Genomic DNA, 13,165 nt, shown 5'->3' with positions numbered 1-13,165 from the left:
AAGTAAGAACACAAGACTGGTATAAGTGAAGATTTATTAGCCCAAACACTATGATAACGACGAATCAATCTCGTCTAGAGTACACTGGTTCATATATTGATTTTACACCCATTTTTGATTAATAATTAGGATTAAATCACATACTCAGTTATAACAAATCACTTACTGAGCATAGTCCATGTCAACTGAATGCAAAAATATCGTATATTATAAAGAAGAAAATATCATACTGGGAAAAGGAAACAAATACTACCTTGAGTAATCATTACATTGAATGAAAAACGGATGTTGAATGTTGAATAAAACTCATAATGAGTAATTCAATCGAAAATTGACTTTTCTTTCCATCATATCACAATTATACAATAAAAAATATACGTTTAGTATTGGTCCATAAAAGGATCCCAAAATTACCATTCATTACGTTTCTCGGGTCCTAACAGTATATAAACTGATTCATTTTACTCGGTAGTATATTTTTTTTTAAATCTAGGGTTAAGTAGTATAATTTAAGATTATTTAAATTCATTTCAGATTCCTGATTCAGAATCTATCACTAAACTTACCTGCTTACTTACTTACTTACGCCTGTTACTCCCAATGGAGCATAGGCCGCCGATCAGCATTCTCCAACTCACTCTGTCCTGAGCCTTCCTTTCTAATTCCATCCAATTCTTGTTCATTTTTCTCATGTCTATCTCCATTTCCCGCCGTAATATGTTCTTTGGTCTTCCTCTTTTCCTTTAGCCTTGAGGATTTCATGTGAGGGCTTATCTTGTGACGCAGTTGGGTGCTTTCCTCAATGTGTGTCCTATCCACTTCCAGCACTTCTTCCTGATTTCTTCCTCCACTGGAATCTGGTTTGCTCTCTCCCACAATAGGCTGTTTCTGACAGTGTCATGCCAACGGATCCCAAGTGTTTTGAGTAGACGACTGTTAATAAACACTTACATCTTCTGGATGATGGCTTTCGTAGTTCTCCAGGTTTCTGCCCCATACAATAGAACTGTCTTGACATTTGTATTGAAAATCCTGACCTTGGTGTTGGTTGACAGTTGCTTTGAGTTCCAGATGTCCTTCAGTTGTAAATATGCTGCTCTTGCTTCACTGATCCGCGCCTTCACATCTGCATCAGATCCACCCTGTTCATCAATGATGCTGCCCAAATATGTAAAGGTTTTTACATCTTCCAAATCTTCTCCATCAATTGTGATTGGATTGGTGCATGCAGTGTTGTATCAAAGAATCTTGCTTTTCCCCTTGTGTATATTGAGACCTACTGCTGCTGAGGCTGCTGCTACACTGTTTGCCTTCTCTTGCATTTGTTGTTGCGATTGCGCGAGGAGGGCCAGACCATATGCGAAGTCTATATCGTCCAGCTTCATCCCAGATGTCCACTGTATCCCGTGTTTCCCTTCAGATGTTGACGTCTTCATGATCCAGTCGATCACCAGGAGAAAGAGAAAGGGTGAGAGTAAGCAACCTTGCCTAACACTGGTCTTCACTTCGAACGACTTTGTCAACTGTCCTATCACTAAACAGAAGTTGATTTATCTCTTCTCTTCACAAACACTAGAAAACGAATAAAGGAAATGAAATCGTGTTTTTTCTTGTCCTAAAGTCAATTATTAGACTATTCACCACATTACAAAATAGAGTGTGTACAAACTGAATTCTTGATTATTACACAAGTAAACTGATAGATTTCATTTAAGAAAGATTATCTTATTATATCAATGACAGGTAAATTGAAATACCTCATAGATTATTCACTCATACAGCATATGGTCTGAAAATATTTGAATATATTTTTGTGAGATTAGATGGTGGTTGGAGGTAGTCAACAGGAAACGCTGGACCCGGGTGTCGTGCTACTTGGCACTGGTCAACAAGCTGTACCTGTAATCTTTAGGGAACTGGTGCTCCATGGCAGATTCGATCCCGTGTCAGCCAGCTTCACAGTCAGAGACATTACCACCTTGCTGACGAGTACTGAGTTGCGCGAAACCCGGGTCCAGGGTTTCCTGTTGACTACCTCCAACCAGCACCTAATCTCAATATATAGTGCACGCAGTGTCGAGTCACCTAGACTGGTGGCCACATTGCAACATGGTCGATAGCATTCGATCTGCATCAATAAGTACTTGACACGCATGACGTTGATCACCACCCAGCAGTCAATCAATTGGGAAATATTCTTGTGCCTACTTATCAGTAGTATAATTTTGTAAGCTAAAATCTATGTAACAATAATCTTTCAATCAATTCACCTTGTTAAATGAAGTGTCTTGAAATATGTATATCTATTCACTAAAGGTTTCATTATTCTCCTATTCAACTGATTCAAGTTGATTGTAAAAATTGGTTATGAATTGATAAATTGATTCATTATTTCTCATTTCAATGGAGTAAATAGTTTTCATTCATGTAGATGTATGCTGTTGCTGTTGTGTTGTTATTATTTCATTGTGACATATTGTCCAATATGTCGTTAGGTTTATTGTTTTCTTCTTTGAATTTTTTTTATCATTATTATTATTTCGAAATCGTTTGCTTGTTATTTGTTTTTTTTCTCTTCTGAATAGATTGATAAGCGTTGCCTTATTCTAATTGACCTTATTTATCGATGGAAAAACTTACCTAACTTTAGGATATAAAACGAACTTATTATTGAATACAATAAAGAAGAAAAAGAAATCTGAAAATATAGAAGATTTTTATCAATCAGTTTACTATTCTACATAACGATTAACTGATTCAGACAATCAGTCAGTCAGCTACAACATAGGATCAGGCACATATATGAATAGGTCCAAGTTGCCATACCTCATCAGCACAACAAGATGAACACTGGATTCATAGTAGTTAAGTCACAGGTGGTAATATATAAAAGATAGATTGCATATAAGGATACAATACGGGAAGAAAGAATGAGTTGGTAGAAAGAAAGATATGAAGCGATTTTAATCTCATAATTTAAGGGAAGATAGAGTGTGTATACACCGACGCCATTGTAATCCATTCTGAACCATGTCACTCAGAGTCTCCAACCGTTGGTTACGATAGTCACGTGGAACCTAACCAAGTAGTCTGCATCTACCAACATGGATCAGATTAGAAGTTAGTGAATTCAAGGATTGATGCCACGTCTTGGTTTGGTCGTTCTTCACTTTCTTCCAACCATATCCAAGACTAGTCAGCATTGCACATCGTGGTAATTGATGTTCAGGCATTCGTAACACGTGGCCCAACCATCTCAGTCGATGAAAATTCACAACTTCATCAATTGATTTACCATCAATCCCTAATACCCTGTGTCTAACCTCACTATTACTTACCCGGTTAACTGATTAGAAACTTCAAATAAATTTTAAGATGAGTTACTTGATGTTTTGTCTGTTGGAGATAAGAAATAGTTAACAGGCTGTAAAATAATTTGTAACAATCACCTAGTAACCGTTGATTTTAAGATGTGACGTGATTGAATTTAGTCTTAGACACAAATCATATTAATATGCTCTATATATTTTAATTTTAATGTTTGTGAATAAGTAAGAATGAGTTTTAGTGATAATGTTAGGTGTTTAAACGAAATGGGTAAAACATTGTAGATGTATGTTAAATTCTAGTGAAGATTTGTCAATAAACCTTATCTGCAGCTTCGTGAGGACTAGTGTTTATCGTGTGTTGATAACTTTCATACACTATATAGAAATTTTATCATGGAGGTAGTAGTAATATCGTAACTGACCTCATCCACGATTTCATACTAAATGGAAAGTAATTGCTCTGAAAATTTTGTGAATATGCTTTATGAAGATGTAACAACCAATAAGAAGCCTAGATCCAAAGATTTAGTGCAGATCGAATGCTATCGAATAAGGACTTGACACACATGACATTGATCACCACCCAGTGATCAATCAATCGTGATTACATGTCAGTCCTACAGGATGTCACTCGCGGCCCGGATAGCTCAGTGGTAACGTCTCTGACTGTGAGGCTGGGTGACACGCGATCGCATCCGCCAGGGAGCACCAGTTCCCTCAAGATTACAGGTACACCTTGCTGACGAAGTGCCAAGTAGCACGATGCCCGGGTTCAGGGTTTCCTGTCGACTACTTCCAACCACCATCTAATCACAATACCATTTATTAATCATTAATTATGATCTGCATAAAAATTGAAATACTTAGATTTATAACTTATATGAATAGTTAATAAGTAGCTCGATGAGAAGGTCAATCGATACCGATCACGAGTGACCTAAATGACAAGTAATAGATCAATTTCTCAAGGATTAGACCATTAAATATATGAATGAGTATTTGTGCATTTTATTCGTTAGTCCAATACCATTTTTTCATTCACTCTTGTATTCTTATTCAAGTAGTCAATTAGGGTATTACTATTTAGTACACCCTATATCAGTATCAGATATTGGAAACTGCTCGTCACAACAATAATTGAACAGTAATTTCGAGTGATGGCTGGCGGTCTATGCTCCATTGTAAGTAACAGACGTAAGTAAGTGTGTAGGTAATTTACTTAGTTGGGTGATTTTTGATTTTAATAGAAAATTTGTTTTCTGTCTACCATTTCTAATAGTTGAATTTGGCGAATACAGACAATCGAAACGATTCCAATCTTGTATTTAATCTTATATGTAGACAAGAAGGAGAAAAAAATGGATAAGAGGAAGTGAGATAACACGTGAGTTGTAGACTAAATAATAATAAAAAGTTTCTCTTCTTAAAAAAATCTCCTGGCTAATTATAAACATCTCAAAATGTTTATACAAATCGATGCATTTCAAAGCCACATAACATACAGTAATGTAATAGTTGAATTCATCATTCGATTAAAGCTAGACTACCATGGAAAACTTGGAAGTACTGGTTGAACGTTTCGTCCTAGTATGCCACTTCTCAGTAATACACATGCACGATCTCTTATGCAGGACTTGAAACAAGGACGTTCAGTTTCACGCGTGAACGCTTAACTTTTAAATCCCAGAGACGGCCAGTAGTTCTAGGTTTTCCATGGTGGTCTAGCTTTAATCGACTCATGAATTCCACTCTTACATTTGTCAAAATATAGCATAATTGTAATGGTACAGTTGAACCTAATATCTTGTCTCTTTCAAAACAATAAATAAAGTTGTTTGTAATACACAAATGCAGAATTTAAAGTGAGTGTTCTTTTAAGGTGGACTTTTAGGGTTAAGCGACAAGTTTATCTGATAAGACCTTCTAAAGGTTGGTATATTTCTATGGGTGACGATGAACTACGAATCAAACGCTTCCCATTAATTAACTCCATCCACTTAAATATATATATATATACTACATTAAATGGCTGACATGCGCTTGCCTACGGGTTTCTAACTGTTACACGGTGTCACAGTTGAAGAAATTGTCACTTAGCTATTCTGATCTTCCTTGATATCAAGTAGAACTCAGAAGCCTACAATTATTGACCATTTACTAACTACCGATCCCCCACTTATTCAGCATTGTATGTGCTTAAATAATTCAGATCTGAAGCGGAAAAAAGGAAGGCCAAAGAACACATTACATCAGGAAATAAAAACAGATATGAAACGGATGAATAACAACTGGAGAAGAATTGCCCAGGACAGAGTTGGATGGAGAGTGCTGGTGGGCGTCTTATGTTCCCCCATGAGAAGTAACAGATGTAAGTAAGTAATCGTTTTTGTTCTGCCTCGTTGTAAAACGTTTTTATATTTAAAAAAAGTCTTTTCATATTATGTTTAAGTGATTTGATTACAAAAGGTGATTATATAATCTATCATTATTATTATTATTGATTATTGGAAAACTTAAATCAATATTATAATGAATAATTGATTCCTCTTATTAACAGACCTATGTTATGTCCTTATAGTCTATTAATTATCATGTGATAAAATCGTTAATTAGAATATCGGATTATTGACTAGACCAATGACGAATAAATCAGTATGAGCCGCTTAGAGTTAACTCTCTATTCCCTATTGATTTTCCAAGATAGTAGTTTCTAGCCAAAGCCAGCCGGTTCAGTACAAAACACTAATATCAGCCTCCATTGTATGTATCATGTATTTTAGACATGTGCAGTTTGTATACATACAATAGGAATATGTATATAATATAGTTACTTAATAGTTATTTAAAAAGAATATATGTAATAATAGTCCTGAAATAGTCGCTAGCAGTTACCATTCATTTATTCTTCGTCAGGAAATAACACCTTACATCTGAAGGTGTTATATCTTGTGGGCTTTGGACCTTATGATTATATAACGTAATAATAACGCCAATTAGCGAACAGTGATTTATCGACCGGACCAATGACAATCTACAGTCCTTATTGATCCCGCTTCTTAACTAGCCCTGCCTGCCTGTGACGTTTAGAACACAAATCTCATCTTCTACGGTATGAATCATGTATTTCAAACATACTGGGTTTATATACCAACCGAACAGACCACATCGTACCATAAAGTAGGAAGCAACATTTGTACAAGAATTAGCCAAAAGTGTCTGTGAATGTGGGAGATAGTAATTAATAGACAGGGGATAATTCAAGAATGGTAAATCGTATAATAATAGTTCATAGGTCAAAATAAAGCTTATAATAAGAGCGACATGAATATGAAGAGTTTAGTTATCTAACGATTATACGATAGAAATATACGTATAGTATTAATCCATAAATGGATCTCAAAAATTATCATTCATTATGCTTATCGGGATGTAACAGAAGGTTTACACTTTTATTAAAAATAGAGTAATACTACCATTTCGGTCTTTCTGAATGTGCTTTAAATATTTTTGTTGTTAGTGGATATGAATGGGTTAGTAGGAATATAGTTGATCAATGTTAATGAAACATGTTTTCACTTTACCTAAGGCCTGTACTCAAACAACTATACCATTCAACATTCTTTATTTAATGTATTACTTACTTACTCCTGTTACTCGCAGTGGAGTATAGGCCCCTGACCGGTATTGTCCAGCCCACTCTGTCCTGGGCCTTCGTTTCTAGTTCTATCCAATTTTTGTTCATTCTTCTCATGTCTGTCTTCATTTCTTGGGGTAATGTGTTCTTTGATCTTCCTCTTCTCTTATGGCCTTGATGACTCAATTAACACCTACTGAATTGCTTAATATAGGGTGATAAGAATCTTTTTTTAGAAATAAAACTCAACAAATTTGTTAATACTGTTGATTTGTCTATCCAGTTTAACAGATACAATAAACTACTTCATTTTTTGATAAAAAATTAATGACATATTTTTATTGTTCGAATGAGTAGAAAAATTATCTTCTGACATTTCACACCTAAATTAAGCGGATTCATGAAAGTAGGTAAATAAATGAATTGACAAGTCAATCAAATCTAGACCATCACTGAAAACCCTGAAGCACTGGACAGCCGTTTCGTCCTAGTATGGGTCTCCGCAGCAATGCGGATCCATGATCTCGGGACTCGAATCCTAAGATCTTTGGTCTCGCGTGAGAGAATAAGTGGTCTAGAGGTTAAGCGTTCGCACTTGACCAGCATTCAACGGTGTTAAAGTCTCACTTCAACCACTCCACGATATTGTGCGACCACCTAACATTGTCTTCGGTGTGTAAAAAGCCTCACACCCGACACGGATTAGCTTTACTGGTCACTAAAACTCAGAGAATCACCTCTCAAAGCGAATCATTAGTGAGCACATTATAATTATCAGTACAGAGTTGTGAAGATCTCCATAACACTGTACGAATAATAATTAGACTATTTCGAGACTTTGTTGTGTTCTGATAAGTTAATAAAATGGGAGGGCATGTAAACCATTGGTTTGTAATCAGGATTTTCCAACTCCCCTAGGTAGAGCAACCCGTTTAAAGTGCTGAACATTTGCTTTTCATTCTTTCATTTTCGTAAACAACACCGCTATCTCTAATCTCTAGAAAGCGGTAAATAGGACTTCCCTCGTAGTAGCTGTATACGTATAGCCATGTGAAAGCAATTCGAGAGAGAAAGTTAACGTTCCTTACTCTCGGCTGTACCAGGCCAGAAACTTATCAACTTGTACAGTTGATCATACTAATTATTCTATACCAGCGTTTCCTTTTGTATACTGGTACGTTGATTATTAAATAGAAACTTTATCAACATTTTGAAAATTATTCTCTAATTGAAATATTTAATCAAACAATAACTTTTCATTGTGCATTTCTTTCCATTGTACTAATCAAATATCCAACAATTAAATCCGAATGTTCGTTTGTTTTTTCTTAGAATGAATAAAACAAAATTCATGATTGTTGATGATCTTTTCTTTCAGTTAGATCCTGTCAAAAATCTTGATTGTTTTATAGTAATTTAATTGAAAATTTAATGCTTCAGCTCATGATTCAACTAAAGATAAACCACCATGGAAAACCTGGGAGTACTGGATAGCCATTTTGTTTTAGTATGGGACTCTCCATAGGCACACACCCACTATCCCGCTCGCCGGACTCGAACCCATGACCTTCGGTCTCACATATGAGCTCTTACCCTCTAAACCACTGAGTTGGCATCCAATGGTATTAATGACTAACTTCGCACCACCATCCATCATTGTCTTCAGTGAGTTACAATCTCACAACAGGCTCGGTTGATTGACTCGGTTAATTGGAAATAACAATAAAATTTATTGTATCAGTTTTGTGTTAACTATTCATCGATAGAATTGGCTAGTTATATTTGACCTATTTTATTAGTCGATTTTCGTATTAGTGAATTATGTTAGTTCACCTATTTGTAACGACAAATCAATGATAACCTTTAGACTAAAGGTTAAGCGTTCGCGCGCAAGACTGATAGGTTCTGGATTCCAATCTCATGAGGCGGGATCGTGGATGCGCACTACTGAGGAGTCCCATACTAGAATGACACGGCCGTCGAGTGCTTCCAGGTTTTCCATGATGGTCTAACTTCAATTGACTCATGAATTCAATTATTTAATTTCTACAATCTCCACAAAATCTCTCTCTGATAATATTTCTCTTGTTCATTACTTCATTTCCTGATCAGTACTTTGACTTTATCTGGTCTCTATGATTTTAGTTGAAGCTCTCAAGGTTAGGCTTTTGTACGTGAGACTGAAAGTCAATTCCAAGATACGTAGTAGTGAATGTGCACTGCACTGCACTGGTTAAATGCAGAATACATCAATTGACTAAATGATACATATAAATTATGACGTATTGTAGATTAAAGGAGGGATTCCATATTGACAGTGTTTTGTATTATGATTAATTGGCCAATCGAAATACGACTGATTCACTCTTGTACTGTACTAAATCAATGACGTTCGACCGATTTTAGCAGCCTAGCATCGTTATTGGTCCTTTGCTCGCCTAGCCCGTCCAGTTGAGTCCAGAACATCAATAGCATTTTCCATTATGCGAACCATTCCTTTCGAAGATACTCGGTTTATATACCAGCCAAACAGACTTCATCACATCATAAAATAGGAAATCACATTTATACAAAATCAAGTCAAAGTATAACTGTGAACGTGGGAGACTGTAATCAATTGACTGAACATAACTTAAGAAAAGTAAATCGTATAATAATAATAACCTATGGGTCTGTTGAGTCGGCTTTCGGAGAACTTCATAGGCCCAAAAGGGGCCGAACAGTTCTAGCCAATCAGAGCATGATGGAACATTCTAGAATTCCAACGTGGCGTGCTACTATTGCTCAGTAGCATATTATGTCGCTAACGGATTGTCCGAAATATGATTTTGATTTAACAAGTGACAACATTTATAAATACCCCTGTTTTCTGTACAAAAACGAACCTTGGAGTAAAGTATTTCTAGCATACTTTGCGTCTTCTCTCTTGTGTTCAGGTCGCTGTATAGTTCTAGCTTGGGGGTTACAGAATAGCTTAGGAAACGGATATAGCGTTCAATTCTCAAGACTTATCAGGGTCAAAATGAAGTTAATAATAAGGGGAATATAGATATACATAATCTAGTTACTGAACAGTTATACAATAGGAATATATAGACAATATTAGTCCATTGATAGATCTCCGTAGTTACTCGTAATTCAATCTTAACTAGGATATTACAATAATATTTTGCATTCAGTTGAACATCTTCTTGTTAGTTTAGTTCTAATAGTTATTCATTTCAAGTTTCTTGTATTCTACTTCATATTTCACTCATCATTATTTTGACATTTCAACTTAAGTACAATAAACGTTAAACCATTTGTTGATTTTCTTTATAAAAAAGAGGTTAAACAATAAAGAATTTATCTAACAAGGTTACTTTATGCCTCTGTAATTGGTCAATAAACATCTATCCATCATCTGCATGGTTAATATTATTAGTTAATACCAATGAGAATTCTATTTTATGATCAGAATGGGGGTGGGGGTTGTAGAGATTATAGTGTTTTCAGTAGCTGAATTCACGAGTCAATGTAAGCTAGACCACCATTGAGAACTTGGAAGAACTGGCTGGCCATTTCGTCCTAGTATGGGGATCCTCAGCATTTATGATCCCTCATGCGGGACTCGAAACCAAGACCTTCGGTTTCGCGCGCCAGCGCTTGACCTGCAGACCACTAAAACCATGAATCAACGGTGTTAATGTCTAACTTCTATCGATCTATGATCTTGCTCAACCATTTATACATTATCAGAATGGGTTTTGTGGAGAGCTTTAGAAATTTCACAAGTTGAAATCATGAGTTGATTGAAGCTAGACCACCATGGAAAACCTGGAAGCACTGGACGGCCGTTTCGTCCTAGTATGGGACTCCTCAGCAGTGCGAATCCAGTGCTTCCAGGTTTTCCATGGTGGTCTAGCTTCAATCGACTCATGATTTCAACGTGTGAAATTTCTAAAACTCTCCACAAAACCCATTCTGATAATAATCAACTGCTCACTAGTGACTGACTTCAGGAAAAACTCCTGGAGCTCTAGTGAGAAGCCGTTACCAGTGGAGTTCAATCAGGTCTGTTGTGAGATAGGAACTCACTGAAGACAATGGTGTACGGTGGTGCAACTTCGTGGATTAGTTGAAGTTAGACATTAACACCGTTGGATGCCGGCGCAGTGGTCTAGTTGGTTGAGCTCCTGGCGCGAGACTGATAGGTCCTGGTTTCGAATCTCGTGGGGTTGTGGATGCGCACTGCTGAGGAGTCCCATACTAGGACAAAACGGCCGTCCAGTGCTTTCAGGTTTTCCATGGTGGTCTAGCTTCAATCGACTCATGATTTCAACCATTTATACATTGTCTAATATAGATACCTGTTTCTATCTAACACGGATTGGATTCCCGCGTACGGAACTACAAATACACACTACTGAGGAGTCCCATACTAAGGCGAAACGATCGTCTAGTGCTTCCAGACTTTCAATGGTTGTTTAGCTTACATAAACTCACAAATTCAACTATTGAAATTCTATTTTAGCTTATTTGTTTATTTCGTTAAGCTCAAAACTCTAATACTCTAACGTTATCAACTAATGACTAGATTTCTATGTGTGATAGGTTAGTTATAAACTCATCTCACATAAGTGAACGTATTTTAGAAAGCAATAAATCCTTTAGGTTTTCATTGTCATAAATTTATATTTTTGTTTTTCTATGTTTTTCTTGTTCTTTCTTTCCAGATTAATTTTTCGGTAGAAAATTGCTTCTTTCTTTCATTCTGTTTTCATCTTACTTCGTAAACAAAAGCTCAACATTAATTGTCTGTAATGAAGTTGGGTCTATTTCGATTTATATTCAACCATATGGATTATTGAGTTATTTATGATGAAGACGTTGGAAGTGGATAGGACAAACATTTCGGAAGATATGAAACTGCATCACGAGGCAAGCTTTAACATGGAATTCTGAAAGGAAGCGGAAAACAGAAAGGCCAAAGAACACATTACGTCGGGAAATAGAAACAGATATGAAAAGGATGAATAACAACTGGAAAGAACTGGAAAGAATTGCCCAAGACAGGTTTGGATGGAGAGTGCTGATAGGTGGCCTATTCTCCTCGACGAGGAGTAACAGACGTAAGTAAGTAAGTACTTATCATGAGTTACTTTGTTTTGGTTTCTATACCATAAAGATAAATGTTTGTGTGCATGTATACGTTTATGGTATTCTAATGATTATACGAACTATAAGACCTATATTCATAACAAAATCGGAAAATATATGATGTGAGAGTAATAATCATGCCTTACTTTACATATACATAGATAAAGAATAGATATATAAACAAAATGACATTAATTATTTTCATGGAATTAGCATCGTAATAAGAAAGGGTTCGGATTATCGAGTTGTTGAGATTCTTGACTGAATTTGAGTTAAACTGTGTTGGTATACAAACATCCTGTGGGGATTGCTTCGTTATATTCATTTCATTACATGGTATATAGGCTATCCATTATGAATACATAGAGATTGTTGAATGTAATTGAAATAAAAAAAAACTAATCTAAGATGATTTATGACTAACGGGATAATTCAAAACACACATTTCTTCCTATTTGACGCTTATCACTTGGATGTACCTACATCTCAGTGTAGAAGTGAAATTTAGTTGATTTGAGCTACGGTATAGATATCTACATTGAAATACATACACCGCTATATGACAAGTCTCAAGTTGGATGAAAATACCCATCATTATGATTAATTTATTTACAATTTGAAAGAACATTAAAGAATTGGGAGTGTTTAATTACGAAAAAGACGTAACAGGAACAAGAGATAGAATGAAGAAGTCAAAGAAAAAAATACATTAGTTGAGATCATGAGTCTAGTGGTTAGGCGCTCAGGTGCGGAACCGATAGGTCCTGGGTTCGAATCCTGCGAGGCGGGGTCGTAGATGAGCACGGCTGAGGAGTCACAATAGGACGAAACCGCCATCCAGTGCTTCCAGGTTTTTCATTGTGGTCTAGTTTCAATCGACTCATGATTTCAACTATGGAAATTACTACAATCTCCACAAAACCCTTTCTAATAAAAATATATGCAGAATAATTATTTACTCGGTACTTTACACATTATCATTCATTATCTTTTTATTTATTCATTACTTTGTCGATGGCTGGTGACATAATTGTGACATGAGGAATAAAAGAAGAATGACGCT

This window comes from Schistosoma haematobium, chromosome 6 (genome assembly GCF_000699445.3).
Source record: "Schistosoma haematobium chromosome 6, whole genome shotgun sequence".
In the NCBI taxonomy this organism is placed as follows: Eukaryota; Metazoa; Platyhelminthes; class Trematoda; order Strigeidida; family Schistosomatidae; genus Schistosoma; species Schistosoma haematobium.
This window is presented reverse-complemented; position numbering follows the sequence as displayed.